The following is a 13841-nucleotide window of genomic DNA, read 5'->3' as shown; positions in this document are numbered from 1 at the left end:
GTGTAGAACGTTAGCTGCATTTTTTATATTTAATTTTAAAGAAATGTAATATCGTCCCCCGCACTTTATTCGGACAGGTGTTCACACGTAGAGGTTTCTAGATTTAAATTCAAAAAGAAAGTAGAAAGTATCGATAGTCTATGCATGACCTGACGTTTTATTCGTAGGCCTATCCAAAATGAGGAGAAGTGAATATCTGGAGCGCTCAACACTCTCATGCGGTGTATGTTTAATTCATACTCGAAGCCGGAGGGCGCTCTCGTGTAGAAAGTCCAAAACAGACTCATAGAAGGAATGACTTATGACGTGCAGGAAACCCTAATATGGACAAAAGTATCCGGCTATCGCTGTAGCTGAGCGGAATAAAAAGCTGAAAAAAAACGTGTAGACGATAAACACACGATTGCGAAAATATACGCTTTATGTGTTAAGTTATCTCCAGGTAATAAATAAACTTTATGAATAATGCAGTACTGATTGACATCATAACGTGTTCACACGTAGTGTTTTCAAGTATTAATTTCTAGATTTAAATTCAAAGAGACAGTATTCATAGTCTATGCATGACCTGTAGTTTTATTCGTATCCAAAATGAGGAGAAGTGAATATCTGGAGCGCTCAACACTCTCATGCGGTGTATGTTTAATTCATACTCGAAGCCGGAGGGCGCTCTCGTGTAGAAAGTCCAAAACAGACTCATAGAAGGAATGACTTATGACGTGCAGGAAACCCTAATATGGACAAAAGTATCCGGCTATCGCTGTAGCTGAGCGGAATAAAAAGCTGAGACTCAAAGGTCCGAGTCTGTAAAATGATCCGAACTTCCCGCGGACGTTATGAAGGCATCCTGGTAGTGCGCTACATTAAAGGTGTCTGAACGTGAGGGATAATCCCTGATGAGGTCGTCAGGTGAAAGGTCATCATCACGTGGATGATTTTATTTATGACCAAATTATTATTCATTCATTTTACTAATAGTTAGATTGGGCAGGCCTTCACAAAATGGCGTTTAATTACAAAAAAAAAAAAAAAAGCCTTGACAAAAGGGCACTTTGGGCATCAAGGGGAAAAGGGGCAGGTGCTCAATCACCCATCGCACCCCACTCTGCACGTGCCTACTACCGGACACATAACCGTGAAGAATGCGTGTGCTCTAATAAACAGCTTCAGTGAACTACGTCATCAGAAAGTAACCCTAAAATTGATGAAGGATTACTCAGTTCCATTACACTTCAAATGAAATCTCTGAAATAAAACACCAGCTGCCACCAAAAGCTCACACACAGTCCTCCAAGGAAAGAAACAATGCGTCACAAACCGAATGACTCATGAAGCTCAGCCAGCCAATAAAGTGCAGACATCCTTTTCATAAAGGTCTTATAATGCTGTGCCTTGACCTTTCAGCAAAAAAGCAGGAGAGTTTTTGTCCTGGGGTCCTATTACTCTTAACTTTGAAATAACCAGTCACGCTTTATTAATGTCCTTATATGAAAAAAAATCTACAGGCATACAGAACCCTATAGATTTTATGACACCACTAAACATCTCATTTTTGTTTCTATCTGCTAATTAAAGCGCCAAGTTTGACAGTCTAGCTCAGGCACTGTCGTTCCAGCCACCTGTGGCAAGAAAAGAAATCTGACGGTACAGATGGGAGTACACGCTGTGTCTACTCTCCTGATGCCTTCACCCCTTGGAGGACTCAAATTAGGTTCTTTGAGAACCAGAGTGTACATGTAGACTATCAAAATCAAATATTAGGTCATCTATTACACCACAGCCCATTTAATGTAAATACAAGCCTGAAACAATTTGAGCCTGATATCAGTTTACGCTTCATCTATGATATGAGAAAAAAAAAAATCTGATGCACTAATGAACATTCATTAATGGACTAAGATGGATCATCTTCTAATTGCCTAGAAGTCTTCTGAACACCACAGAGGTCCAATGCACAGATTACAGAAAAACCTGTTGATAAGACATGAGAAATTAAAGGGAAGTAGGACTAAGGAGTAAAAGAGAGAGAAAGATTAGACCTACTCTTTGAGAAAGGGCACATCGTCTGGGTGAATATTGGACTCGTACAGACAGGCACAGGCTTTCACCCTTTTTGACAGGGCATGTCTGGGTCGAGATCTCCAGGCCTCTCTCATCCTGACATTCAGAGGAACGCCTGCCACTAGCAATCACAACAGCAACCAAGTCACATAATACTGTACATTACTGTTCAAAATTGCCAGTATAAGATTTTTAAAAAGTGTCGTATGCTCACCAAGGCTGCATTTGTTAAAAACAGTAATATTGTGAAATACTATTACAATTTTGAATAAATGTTTTCTATGTTAATGTTTAATATTTTTATTTATTCATGTGATGACAAAGCTGAATTTTCAGCAGCTATTTTTCCAGTCTTCAGTGTCACATGATTACGGTGGCCGAGAAGTGCGAAGCAAATCACAATTCTGAAAACAAAATAAGTTACAAACGCAAATGAAAGTCTAAAAAACAATAACAATTCAGAAAGCACAACAAGTCAGAAAACACAACGACAAATCAGACAAACCGGAAGAGGTAGGTATAGTTTGAGACAGCGCCATTGGTTTGGGATTACTCACCGCTGACTGGACGAGACATCTGTCAATCAACGTATACAGGAAGAACCAGCCGAAGAACAGCAGAATCGTGGTAGAAAGTTCGGAGATGGTATTAAAGTAGCTCAGTTTAAATGTATTGTATGAATTGCCCTTACTCTGGAATAAAAAATACGGGGTGTCTATTTACATTTAGTGGCTGTTACACGTCAGCTCCAGTGGCGCAGATGGATAGGTGCGTGTCGTTGGCTTTTTGACGCGGTTGACCCGGGTTCGATCACGCCTTTTGCCGAACTTTTTTTTTTCTCTCCCTTTTCAAATCTCTTATCACATCGTAAAGGCATTTATTTTCAATAAAAATTAAGGAAATAATCAAAAAGTTGAAAATAAAGTATCGGGTAGGGTTAGGGTAGGTGTGGAGAGGGCTTTATTGTACCAATAAGGTGGCATCCATTTAATAATTAAAATTATAATTTACACTCAATACGTTAGTGCATACTGTACTACAATACTGAAGTGCAGATAATTGCCACTATTTCCAACAAGTAGTATACTTGATAGTAGAAATCCTGCTATTTTAACAGTGTAAATAGCATATTGCTAAAAATACTGCTATTTTCACTTAGTGTAAACACACACACATTGCTAATACGAGATTTGAAAAGGGAGGGAAAAAAAGTTCGGCAAAAAGGCGGGATCGATCGCGTCAAAAAGCCAAGCCCACGCACTTATCCATCTGCACTACTGGAGCTGGTGATTTACAGTCACTTTTAACTAAATGTAAATAGACACCCCGTATTTTTTATTCCATATTAAGGGCAATTCATACAATACATTTAAACTGAGCTACTTTAATACCATCTCCGAACTTTCTACCACGACTCTGCTGTTCTTCGGCTGGTTCTTCCTTGTATACGTTGATTTACAGATGTCTCGTCCAGTCAGCTGTGAGTAATCCCAAACCAATGGCGCTGTCTCAAACTATACCTACCTTTTCCGGTTTGTCTGATTTGTCGTTGTGTTTTCTGACTTGTTGTGCTTTCTGAATTGTTATTTTGTTTTCAGAATTGTGATTTGCTTCGCACTTTTCGGCCACCGTACATGATCCTTCTATCATTCTAATATGCAAAGAAACATTTCTTCTTAATATCAGTGTAGAAAACAGATATGATACAGTATGAAAAGTATTGTACTTGTCTAAAAAGGCTTTTTCTCATTTTTTTTTTTACAGATATTCTTCCTTATAAATGCAGATGAAAACTGAACTTAAAATGAAGTCTATGTAACGGAGGCCAGCGAGTATGTGCTGTGCAAGGTAAACCTCACTCACCTGATCTCATGAGACACGATAATGGCAGCAGTCATTTAGCCTCCTTGTTAGTGCGTCCGCCTCCCATGCCGGAGACCCGGGTTCGAGACCCACTCGGGGCGAGATCGAGGTGTGGCGGAGCGGACCCACACACACACACCTTTAGATTTGAATCTTTGTTGCATTAGTGTAAGAAAGTCAGTAAGGCCAAACAATACAGTGTCTAATTGGCTAAATGTTTGTATAATTTGATATAACAAAAACATTTTTATTTCTGAATAACCAAAATTTAATAATAAAGTTCTCTTGGAACATGTCCATTTCTAAATAATAGATATTCAGCCTTCAATTAAAAGCTGCCTGACACTCTTTGAAATTGGAGTTTCGGTAAACTTTCATCTTTACACAGAGCAGCTACTCGCAAAACAGCCACTCTCAGCACTAAAACTACAATAAAACACCTCTCAGCATTTGCTAGCGCTCCGTCAGGGTCTCGATCACACTCACGGCCTGGTGTGGAAAGACATGGCTCTCCCGCTGAGACAAGTGCAGGAGTGTGAAGCGATGACAATAAACCTGAACGCCGTGCTACACAACATCAGGACATGACGTTCCTGCTGGTCAAGCCTATCGTTTCAGTGTTCTCTGTCAGGAAGATACACGTTTTAGCACGAGGCCACGGCAAATAACCTATTACTCAGCTTGCTGAACGACTGTGTTGAAGACAAGTACATGCGCTGCAGGAACACAAAATAGTACAACCAGTGTTATTTAGGTCAAATACCACTTATGTAACATTCTATTCAGCAGTTTAATCCATTAAATGATTTATTCCTATAGTTGCCAACAAAACGTATTTTCACATCTAGTAATCATCTTCCAAACATTTTTGGTTAATGAGCATGTTAATTAATAAAGCTGATTTAGTATTACTGTAAATGCACAACATTTGACAAAGTGCCCTTTACTTATAAAAAGTCTCGTTATGGAGTTTGTAGACCTACATTAGAAATGTTCAACACTCAGAGAAACTGAGGACGCTCTGATGTTGAGACGCCATCCACAGATAAATGAGAAGACAGCATCTCAAAATTGAGAGCCATTACTGCAGTCTGATTAGCTAAATTAGACCAATCAGTAGCATGATAGCATCAGCTGATGACAAAAAACAAGTGCATCATGGATAAATGAACAAAACTTAGGAGGGCGAGTCAAACAGAAGTTTGATTTGATATTTTTTCTGATTAACTAGGTTAATAACTGAACCACTTGCTGTGTAATCCATATTGGTAAGCAACAACAAAACAATTGTCTATGCAGACATCTCAAATGACTCAAATGGTGTTTGGGATAAAACACTGAAGTTAAAGCTGTGATTATTTTAGAATATCATACATAAAAATGTCACTACAACCTGACAAATATCACTGACACAAATGTCCTGAGAAATAACACCATGTCTCAGTGACAGCCTGAAGCTCTTGAGTCTGTAAACCGCATAAAAGAATCTGACAGCAGCCTGCATGTGATTGTCAGTAAAAAAAAAAAAAAAAAAAAGGGTATAAGTTTGGGACAGCCTGTGGGGAAAAAATCTGGAAACGTCAATATTTTTGAAATTTCGTTTGGTGCCATAGAAGCCAAATAGTTTACACAGCTTTCAATGAACATTTCAAGTTACGCACTTTCAAAGGAAGACTGCGGTGCAAATATTGCTCCATATAATATAATTGCAAGTGCATTTTTTTTCAGCATGTTGGTACGAGTTAAACTGAGGTACAAGTTGAAATTATTTTTGGTAATCCATAGACCGGCCTATTTAATGTGACATGACTGAAAACAAAGTACGCTCATTTTACAACTTGGCTGTTTTAGAGTTGGCCGGTATCAACCCAGTAAGAAAAATAAACATTAAATTAAATCTCATTAAACCTGAACAGTTAACTCAACTTTAAATTGCATTCTCGAGCAACAGCAGTGCGAACAAATCAGTCGGATTAATTATTCAATGAGTCACTCAAAGAAAGTCACTTGAGCCAACGAGTCACACCTAGATGGAATTACTAGCCGTCTGGAGGGAATCTGAAAATAGTGGGTCTGCCAGAGAAAGCTGAGGGTTCCGGCCCACTCTCAGCATTCCTGTGAGACATCTAAGTGGTTAGATCTGCCTGCTGAGAGGGTCCACAGATCTCCCACCGTCGCTTCTAATAGTCCGAATTCAGCTCAGAGAAGTATTTTAGTTCCATTTCTATGGTTCACTGATAAAGTAGTAATTCTGAAAATGGCTCTGAAGAAGATAGTCACTCACAATGGCTCAGAGCGCCAATTCTACTCGGATTTGTCAGCTGGTCTGCTGCAGAAACGGCCTGCGAGTTCGCGACCATGGGTAAAACTCTGGCCGCCTGCGGTCTGTATCGGATAATTTGTTTACCTGGCCAGGCTCAGGTGTCTGCACGATGGAAAGATTCACTTGTTCATTGTGGGGGGAATTAACGTTTCTTAAAAATAAATGTAAAAAAAAAATAGCTATTGCATTACAGGAAACTCATTTATCTGATAAGGAACAAAGTTGAAAAAACATTGGGTTGGTAAGATTTATTTTTCCTCATTTACATCAAATAGCAGGGAGTCAGGGACACTGCAATTCCTATTCATAAAAAACATTAAATTTCTCCTCAAGCCTGCAGAATATGATTCTGAAGATTTGTCCATTTCTGGTTTCATTCTTGGAAGACACATCACTGTAGGGAATGCATATGCTCCAAATTGCCATAACTTTGTCGTACGTGATCCTAAAGTTTAATCAGCATTGCAAGAACATTAGATTTTTAGGAGGTGACTCCAATTGTGTCCTTGATGGAAATCTAGAGAAATCCTCACCCCACGTTTTAATTTGTTGTAAATCCTAACATATTTTGCATAATACTTGTAAGAACCTTGGCCTGGTGGATATTTGGAGAGAGCTGCATCCTAAAGACAGAGATTATAAGATGCGAGCATTGGAGCAGGAATCTGCTGCATTCTTCCACCTTACCAGAGTACTTCGTCGGATGGGCCATGGGACTGGTGGAGGCAGATTGTGAAACGGTGGTAGAGAGTGGCTAAAGAGACTGATTGATGGCCTGTGCAAGCTCAGCAATTGGATCTGGTCTCGGAGTGCTGCTTGGCTCTGCGTTGTTTTGCATGTTGGGTCTGGTCTTCAGTCAGCACACAGAAGGAGACAACACCGGTAAATATCCACAGAGCTTTATTGAGAGGCAAGTAAGTGAGGTAAGACGTAAGTGATAATAGTTCAGTAACTCTAGCTGAGACTTACCTGAGCAGTAACACTGTCCTTGATTTGCAGGTTCATGGGGAATCCAGAATGCTGAACAGATGACTGAAGATGAAGGGATTGTAGAGCAGAGCAGGTAAGTTGATTCAAGAAGTAACAACAAGACCAGACACTGAGGAGGTGGTGACAGGAAGGTGGCTTTATACTGTGGTAGATTAGTGCAGACAGGTGAGGAGAATCAGAACTTTGGTGAACGAGTGGGTGGGGCTGAAGGATCTGGCAAAACGCAACTTTCAGACGCCATCTTTATTTTTTCAGCTCAACCGTCACGGAATGGTACGCACAGGATTGTGGGATATCAAAGGCAGCGAAGGATACATCTATGCTGCCTTCAAAATTCTGCGATCAGAAGAAGGTACCTCCGGAGACAGGAAGTAAAGCAGAATTTGGATTCGGACGTGCCTTGATACCTTCCTGCCTTGGAATATTTTAGTGTTTTTGGATGCAGCTGGTGACTCCGTGATAATTGGATGAATTCTTGATTCAATTATTCAATGATGCCACCTACTGGTGTACCGATATAACCTTCAAAAATAATTGCTGAAAACTCTAAAAGTAGACTGACATCCTGTTGAGATCACACAAACAGAGTGAAAAGATTATAAAAAATCAGTACTCTTGGAATGCCTCATATCCAAATTCAACAAAATTCACTAGGTCGTCTTCTTTGTAGCAATTGTTAATCTTATATCTCTCTAAAAGTAAGGCTACAATAAGAGAGCTGGCACGGCAAGTAACCAAGATTGTCATCAGTTTAGTTCATTATCGATGTGCAAAGACATCACAATGGTTCACATAGTCATATAATGTAAAACAAAATGAGAACATGTTATATAACAGCAACACATGAAAAATCTCAGTGGAGCTTTTCTATCTACACACTAGCCTCCACAATCACCTGTGGCAACACGGCATTATTATTATCAGTCAGTGAAGCAGATCGGGGTGGAGCATTCTCTAGTTCCACATAATCATGATGGATGCACTGGGGCAATGCACCCGATAACTCCCTTCTCCCATCAGCACACATTCCCCTAATCACTTTAGACACCAAGATGCCCAAGCCAGTCACGCCTAATAACCCAACTAGAAGTAGATGACGCAATGTTGCCTCTCTCTCTTCTGTGAGTGAGTGTCAAGCAGTGATTGCTGTATGCAATTGGAAAAGTCATGAAGCTTTTCCTCAGCTTGGATTTGGTCACTTTCCTACTGATTACAATAGGTTACAGTCCACTGCACTGCAGCATGTTAGTGCCATAACCCAACAAAACTCAGCTGCCCTCCTTGTCTACACTCCACTCCTCTGTTGCATCTGCTGCTGTCTAAGCCTGGATGATCTTCATGGTTTATATCTGAGTTCAGTCCAATTAACCTTCAAGCTGCAAACATCTGAGACTTTCAGTTAACCCTTATGTTAGAGTGCAGGCATGGGGTATGGGAAAATTCAGACAAAAGTGACGTGACATGTGGCCAAGTATGGTGACCCATACTCAGAATTAGTGCTCTGCATTTAACCCATCCAAAGTGCACACACACAGCAGTGAACACACTAGGGATGGCTCGATACACAATTTTGACTTCGGTACGATACTAGCCATATTTCACTTCTACCGCTTTCTTTATTTATTCATTTCGGACGTGTAGAGTGAGTTTCACCTGTTTTATCCATTGTCGTTTCTCCGTTGTCATGCTTGCCGGTTTCGCGTCAGTTTGGGTAACACTGCCACATAGTGGTGAACTTTGGAACAGCAGCGAATGAAATACCGAATTGAGCAAAATGATGATATCGTACCGTTTGAAATATAATATATACCGGTATTTTTCCAGTACCGATATACCGCACATCCCTAGAACACACACACACCGTGAACACACACCCGGAGCAGTGGGCAGCCATTTTTTGCTGCGGCGCCCTGGGAGCAGTTGGGGGTTCGGTGACTTGTTCAAGGGCACCTCAGTCGTGGTATTGAAGGTGGGAGAGAGCGCTGTACATTCACTCCCCCCACCTACAATCCCTGCCGGTGCGAGACTCGAACCCACAACCTTTGGGTTACGAGTCCGACTCTCTAACCATTAGGCCACGACTTCCCCATAAAGGAAAGGTAAATCTAAGATTCTGAGCACAGGATTTCCACCTGTCAAAGCCAGAGTTTGAAATGGATAGTTGACAGTAAGAGAAATATAGCAGTAATAAGAGCAGAGTGCTTCATTAATCTAATGTTCCCTCTTCTCACTGACTCATTTTCTTTAACTATCTTTGCCCTAGACCTCCCAGTGTGCACTGTACAGTATTATTTAAACGTTTACTCTGACCATTACAAAAATACAATCCTTTTTTTATCTTTGTGGTTTTTAGAGAACCCGAGGCAATTTAGCAAGAGAATTAGCTTGGAGAAGCACAGCATTGCTTTAGGTTGGATCAAGTATGCTGACACTTTATGATTTTTCCTAACCACATGAGTCATGAATGTATAATTTTTTTTCCCTGTGTCAAACTAACACAATGTTTCTAGAAAAGTCACATTTTCTTGTCTACTTTTTGGAAAAACACAAGAGTGCAGCTTCAATAAGTTCTGCCTACTGCATTTTGATTAGGCCAGAGGAACTGAAAAAGGAAAATGAATGGAAAATAGTTACAAAATTATTCCCTCAGTAAAATGAAGGTTGATTATTATTGACTTGCCCTTGATTTCACTTGTTTTAATAGGACATTACATAACACTCGAGGCACGTCAAGATGCACTGTCAGTCACAAAGCATCAGACATGTTTACATTCAAAACACTTTTCAGACTCCTTTTCCATAATGATCAATAACTGCATAAAAGCAGTGGGTGGTCAACTATGCATTAGCAGATGCGATGCATTACAGATTCCTGTAAGGTATTTGGGTTTCGTGTAATGACAAGACAGAGACTAAGTGGCATTGTGTCCTTGGTATATGTGGGGCAAACACCAGTAAGTCCCAGAGAACGCATTCTGTTTCTCTCTGGCAGCCTGTACGTGCTTGTGTTGGTTGGAGATTGATCGCTCCCCCTCTTCTCTCCCTCCTCAATGCCCTCACACAGAATCAAACTGCTTTTCCAGCAAAAAAAGTAGAGCATTCGCTCTCTCCTTTTCTTTTTGTAAGGCAATTGCTTATACATATTGATGATAATGTTCTTAATTACACTTGTTTATTTTTTCCGATTGAATCACAGAACGCTTTTGTGGAGCTGATGAGTTTGTCTGACTCATTTTTAACGAACCAAAAGTCTCCCGAGACCATCAGTTTCTCAACTCCAGCGCAGCAGCACCAATTAAACAGTGCAAGCTGTGATTATGTCAAGAGATTTGGCAGAGTGGCCTCTGCAGCTCTACGGGTCACTATTGGAAACAGAAAACTGAAAAGAAAAGGAGTGAAAGAGAGAGAGAGGACTAAAAAGAAAGAGACAGAGGGAGGTTGGTCTAGATTAGCTCAATGCTGTACAGCGGTTTGTCCATCATCTAATGAAAGCACATGGTAACCTTTCCCAGTGGCTTTGTGTCAGGCTTTCTGTTCTGTTCCACAGGGAATCTCACCACAAGCGTTTTTCTATTACTCACACTCATACCAGACCCTTTTGCTCATGAGATAAGGACTACGATTCCCCTGGACTATTTGCTGTCAGCCCAGGCTACTTCCATTCGGAGTGTGTGTGTGTGAATGTATGAGCATGTGTGTACGGGTCTATCCATCCATACTCCAAACCACTTATCCTAGGTAGAGTCACAGGATGTGTTGTGCATTTAGAGATCATCACGGATAGATTGAGAAAAGGGCAAATCTCAGTAAATATCACCCATTTTTATTTCTCCGTTTTCCTTCTGGATATAACTGCTCACATTGAGGGAGATAAATCATGTTCAGGTGAAAGAAAGACTCAAGACAAAATTCCACTTAAAACTGGGTAAATTTTACTGTAAAACAGGTTAGGAAACATTTCCAGTGTTCATTGCTGTGAAGAGGTCGTACAAGGAAAAACCAACAGTTTTACAGCAAACTACCTTCCTGAATACAACGTCTCATAGTAAATGCTGTCAACACTGAGCTAAAGAGATAGAAACTATGAGCTTATGCTCGGTCCTTTAAAGTAATAAATTGACAAGATGAGCCAATTTGCTTAAGAAATATTGACAATTTAACTGAACTAAACACTATAATGTCATATACTGTATTTGGCCATGTAGCCAGACTAAGGAAACCATACATGTTTACTGTCATCAATCTTCAAGACTTTCTAGATATTGTAATATAGGCTATTTAAAGTATTCTCATTGCTACTGACAAAGCTTAAAAGTGATTAGTTTCACCCGTCAGGCTTTGCAGAAATTAAAAGAGACAATCCAAATCTGGAAAAACATATTTCTCTTAAAAACACCATAAGCCAAAGAGTCTAACGATCATGATGCTGTCAATCATTCAGCATTTAATCTAATTAACCACTCCATTTCAAACAGCATGATGCCAGCTTAGAGACACAGGACAAGAACAATATAACCAATAATATCAAATAAAATATTGCTTTTAAAAAGCTGGAAAAAAAAAAGTTACATATGAAGCAGTGTAACAGTCCAGGCATTAAAAAAATGATATATTGATGTAATATTCTTCATATTTTGCTCTATAGGTCGAAATCAGTCTCCTGGAGGCATTTTGTGTTGCCAGGCAGGTAACACATCAAAACCACACCAGAACCATTTGAACATTCTGCAGATGTTTCTCAAATTCTCTTTAATATCAACATATCAAGCCTTTAGGTTTGCTTCACAAACTCTAAAGAGAACTAACTGTAATATTGTGTTTTCAGGTATCTCAGTGCCTTATCGATTTTAAATGAAAGTTTACCAATTATTGTTTGAATTAGCATCACAACTAACCATTTAGTTTCATTGCTTTATATCAAGATCATGAATAATTTGTACAGTCAACAAAGAGAAACTGCCTGAAGCCTTCAAATATTATTGCCCAAAGCTCAATGATATCCCATGTCTCTCTCCATTGTGCTGCAAAGCCAGTGGCCGTGGTAAAAATAAAACGGATGCTGCTGGAAACATAAACAGCATACAAAGATATTCAAACAACAGCGTTCTAGAGTACAGAGTGTCCTAGAAACCATACAGATCATGTTACAATGTCTATTGCTACAGAAAATAGTGTGCAGAGATGCACAAGGATGGATTAGTTGGGAATGAGACACACATGCATGTTTCCACCAACACTTCTTTCATTTTCTAAAACCCGCCTAACATGACGCATAATGAATATATGAAATGACTTTCTGATGCATGATATAATCAACACGAGGCCATACGGCATACACTAAACATCTTATTGCAAGGGTAGGGGGGTCTTCACACGTCACGTTTCATGCCTGACTTGCCAAAGACCTTTCCGCCAATCCAGATGGCTCCATGATCCTCAGAGCTCTTGCTGAGTCCTTATGGTTCTCACGTGCCATTGGCTCGATCAGTGACAACACACAAGAAATCAAATGCTTACACTCATAGATCATATATATTCATATCTAGCTATGTTACAATCATTATGGCATTATAGCATACACCGACTTTGGTAGAAACAGTGCAGAAATGATTACAAGTTTAAATGAGCTTGGATAGCAAAATACAAAGCCATATAAATACATGCAATCGTTTGAACAGTAAAGAAGCGGTCTGGCTGTTTTGATTTGATCCATTCCCCAATGGCCCTACAGATACATAGATTTTGTGCTTTATTTGATTTTCGGGACGTCTGCATGAGTGGTCGGAGGTGAAAAGAGATGTGATGGATCAACACAAGGCAAACACAGATGCATCCTTCACATCTCCGTGCCCCTGTCTGCATCTCTAAAGCTAAAGCACACTCACAAACACAGATATGGGTATATGTGCAATTCTTCACATACTCTCCACAACTGCAAATTTAAACTACTTTTTTATGCTCTAAATATAGCGATATTAGGGATCTTTATCCAGTTTGCTTCCACCAAATATTGCAATGCATTCTCATCTTCGTATTATTACCCCAGAAACACTAACCACATTGCACTTTTTCTATCTGGCAGCTTTTTATGAAATGTTTTGGACTGTCTATTGCACCAGCTGCTGCTGTTTTGCACTTGAACATCCACTCGTGATGATTAAAGATTACAACTATCTACTGTTTTATCTGTTTGGTGCATCCAAAACACACCCACGCACCAACTAGAGTGATTCGAGAACATTTTCCTCCACAGAGAACCACTTTAAAGGCTAAATGTACTATCCTGTATACTATGAAAAAAACTAATATTGATATTCAAAACAGGATCACAGTAACATTCAGTACCACTTAATATTGAAAAGAGAAATATTGCAAATACAATTGCACTTTGACTTATCAGAAATGGAACATGATCAGTTATCCTCCACCTACAAAAAAAACACCACAAAACAGAGTTTGACATCACGTCAAATACTTACAGACGCATAAGACAAACAAACAGACAGAGAAAATACACAAATATGACACGATCTGAGTGCAAATTCTCTAAGTGAATAATGGTGTCTATATTACTGTCAAAATGAATCAATTTCAAAATCGTAAT

The 13841-nt window shown here is 39.6% G+C and overlaps 1 long non-coding RNA gene across 1 annotated transcript; it reads right to left on the bottom strand.

The window, feature by feature from the left end:
- Positions 1-6480: 6480 nt before the first annotated feature.
- Positions 6481-7363, bottom strand: LOC107715751 (uncharacterized). The gene is made up of 4 exons (XR_001637139.1): positions 7217-7363; positions 6935-7097; positions 6781-6870; positions 6481-6692 (listed from the first exon to the last, which is right to left on the bottom strand). It is a non-coding gene; the product is annotated as an uncharacterized LOC107715751 (long non-coding RNA).
- Between the last annotated feature and the right edge of the window lie 6478 nt (positions 7364-13841).

This window comes from Sinocyclocheilus rhinocerous, unplaced genomic scaffold, assembly GCF_001515625.1.
Source record: "Sinocyclocheilus rhinocerous isolate Xijiao unplaced genomic scaffold, SAMN03320098_v1.1 scaffold3194, whole genome shotgun sequence".
Lineage (NCBI taxonomy): Eukaryota > Metazoa > Chordata > Actinopteri > Cypriniformes > Cyprinidae > Sinocyclocheilus > Sinocyclocheilus rhinocerous.
Note: the sequence above shows the minus strand (reverse complement) of the source record. Positions and strands in the feature narration are given on the sequence as shown.